This window comes from Pan paniscus, chromosome 11 (assembly GCF_029289425.2).
Source record: "Pan paniscus chromosome 11, NHGRI_mPanPan1-v2.0_pri, whole genome shotgun sequence".
In the NCBI taxonomy this organism is placed as follows: domain Eukaryota; kingdom Metazoa; phylum Chordata; class Mammalia; order Primates; family Hominidae; genus Pan; species Pan paniscus.
Window position 1 is genome coordinate 123,579,828 of NC_073260.2, and position 3,377 is coordinate 123,583,204.

General features: G+C 43.2%; 1 non-coding gene across 1 annotated transcript; it reads left to right on the top strand.

The window, feature by feature from the left end:
* Nucleotides 1-2,145: 2,145 nt before the first annotated feature.
* Nucleotides 2,146-2,251, top strand: LOC112440866 (U6 spliceosomal RNA). Its single transcript, XR_003028864.1, has one exon. It is a non-coding gene; the product is annotated as a U6 spliceosomal RNA (small nuclear RNA).
* The last annotated feature ends 1,126 nt before the right edge of the window (nt 2,252-3,377 follow it).

A 3,377-nucleotide genomic window follows, 5' to 3' on the forward strand; every position in this document is an offset into this window, starting at 1 on the left:
ATTTCTGGAGGGATGCCCAAGACACTAAACATTGGTTGCACTCAGGTAGCTCGGAGGAGGGAGAATTTTCCCTGTAAACCTTTTTATGTCTTTTTACTTTGGAGCTCTGTAAATCCCTGACCTTTTCAAAAAATAAAAACAATTTCCTAACAACAGAAAACAAAAAACTGTCAGTTGACTTTCAAACCAAGCTTGAAAAGAAAACATCATATTTTAATTAGGGGCTAGTCTGGGACTGGGAGTTGGAAATTGTACCCACTGGAACGTGGGCCACTAAATGTCAAAAAGAAAAAAAACACAGTTAAATTTCCCTGTAGGGGCAAAATAGTTCACATCCAATTAAAGCCAACTTACTGTAGCTGGTCAAATTAAGGCCAGTTTCATCTTACACTCAGGCTTCACTGTCCTGATGAGCTGGTCTCTGAAATCCTGAGGAGCAGACTCTGGAGGCTTGTCAGGGCCCCTGAGCCTAATGACCCGAGTGTCAGCCCAAGATGGGCTCTCGGATGTGACTCTCAGGGGGAAGTCCAGCTCCCCACAGCAACTGCGTGACCCTGAAGCAGCGGGTTAGTGATTCTGGGCCTTCTGCTGGGAAAACGCATGTATCAAGAATGCATCACTGAAACAGCACACAGTGGACTCGAGTTCATTTTTCAAATATGTCTGTTCAAGTAAAGACAGAGCCTGTTTTTAAAATCTATGAAACAGTTCCTGTTAAAAAAAATAGTACAGGAGCAATAAAAAACGTACCTACCTTTTAGGGCTGCTGTGAAGATAAGTGAGTCGATACACGCACACACAGTAAAAGTTAGCTGTGGCCGGCATGATGGCTCACACCTGTAATCCCAGCACTTCGGGAGGCCGAGGTAGGCGGGTCACCTGAGGTCAGGAGTTCGAGATCAGCCTGGCCAACATGGTGAAACCCCATCTCTACTAAAAGTATAAAAATTAGCTGGGTGTGGTGTTGGGCGCTCATAATCCCAGCTACTTGGGAGGCTGAGGCAGGAGAATTGCTTGAACCTGGGAGGCAGAGGTTGCAGTGAGCAGAGATCGAGCCATTGCACTCCAGCCTAGGTGACAAGAGCGAAACTCTGTCTCAAAAAAAAAAAAAAAAAAAGCTATTATCATCAGGAAGGAAACATAGGATTTGGAACTACTTAAAGCTCAACATATCTGTAGCATCTGTTCTGCTTGACAGCAGTCAGTCATCTTAAAGGTCAAGCCAGTGTATCTACAGACCACACCATGTGACCACTCTGAAGAATGACAGAATGTAGCATTTTGGAACTGAAAGGGCTCATGTCCCTGTGGTGTCACCTCTTAGTTTCATTGTATGCTTTTCTCTACAGCTTCCCAGGCATGCAGAAAACTCTACCTTCTAGCCCTTTCCTCTAAGTGAAGCCATGGCACTGGATCCAGCCAATGAAACGTGAGCAGAGGTGAGGCCCTGGAAAGCCCACCAGACACCCTCCCCTGCCAGGAAAACCACATGTGGAAATGGTCAAGCCACAGTAAAGAAGGAAACTAAAGCCAGAGTGGCTGTAATCCCAGCATTTTGGGAGGGCAGATCGCCCAAGTTCAGGAGTTCAAGACCAGCCTATCCAACATGGTGAAACCCCGTCTCTACTAAAAATATAAAAAACTAGCCAGGTATGGTGGTGCATGCCTGTAATCCCAGCTACTCAGCAGGCTGAGGCAGGAGAATCATTTGAACCTGGGAAGCGGAAGTTGCTGTGAGCCGAGATCATGCCACAGCACTCCAGCCTAGGCGACAGAGTGAGATTCTGTCTCAAAAAAAAAAAAGAAACAATTCTTGTGTCACTGCCTAGAGAGCTGCCAAACCCATGGCAGATTCTGCATGGGTTACAGTTTTAAAATAAACCTTTATGTGTTAAACCACTGAAATTTTGGAGTGTGTTACTGAAGTGTAACCTAGGCTAGCCCCACCCAGCCCTTATTGGCTTTAAAGGCATCCCTATTTTCAGCAAGGTTACAGGAGCTTACAAAATGTTTTTGCTTTTAGAGGGAATTTGACCCATGTGGTGTGATGAAACCAGTAGCTTTCAGGCAGGCCAGAACTTACAGGCTGTTTGTAACATATGTCATTTGCTTGGGTAGACAGATCTTTGAAAACATCGGGTCCGTGTGCTCGCTTCAGCAGCACACATACCAAAATCGGAATGACACAGAGAAGATTAGCGTGGCCCTGAGCAAGGATGACTCACAAATTTGTGAACCATTCTATAAAACAAACAAACAAGCAAAAACTGGAACCACAGTGGCATAAGGTTGACAAAACAGAACTTTTGGTACAAAAAAGTTGGGAAACATGGATAGTTGTCCCCTTGTTTTAGGGATGAAAATAGAGACCCTGGGAGAAGCAAGGGACCTGTCCCAGGTCACATGTAAGCCTTATAAGGAGCAAGTCTCCAGGTCAGACGTCGAGGGTGAGGGGTAAAAGCCCTCCTGCTTTAGATCAGCCTGGTCAGGCTCAACAGGCACTCAGGGATTCCAGCACCCCAAAAAAAGTTCCTCCCCGTTCTAGGGAAAATTTTAGGGAATTGAATACCCTACATGGATCTGTCCCAAATTCAGCTACAGGAAAGAAGCACAAATGAGTGAGACCAAGGCAGGGAACATCTAATTTGTTTCCATACGATATTGACAGATCTTCCACCTTTTCCAGAAATGCCTAAACACTCGGTGCATATGTGAGATCTCTGGATTTTTCAATGTTGGCAATTATTTGAAAATGAAAACAAAAACTCTGTACTAATCAAACAAAATACACCTGAGGGCTGGATTAGGCCTTCAGCCCATTTTGTTACCACTTCAGCTTTCCTGTTTTCTTAACTGCAGGGACCTGACCGAGGCGACAGCTATAGTCATACCACAGACACATCGCTTCCGGTAGGGTTACAAGATTTAGCTAACAAAAACATAGGATGCCCAGTTGAATTCAACTTTGGATAAACAATGGATAATTTTTTAGTATAAGTATGTATAGGCCATACATATATTGTAGAGCATGATTATGTCCAGGGAATATTATATAAGTATTATATCATATGCTACATGTATCAGTATTATATATTATACTTACATACTATTCCCTGGACATAGTTTTATATATATATATATATATATATATATATATACACACACACACACACACGTAAAAATATATACCTATACAAATTCAGCCTGGGACATCCTTATGATAAAAAATGATTCACTGATTATCTGAAATTCAAGTTTAACTGGTGTCTTATATATGGACCAAGACAGTTGATTAATGAGCTCTTCCTTCTTTGGCGCTAATTTATCAGGAAAACTGGAAAACAAAGGTATCTGGGTCCAGCTAGGCTCAGAGCAAG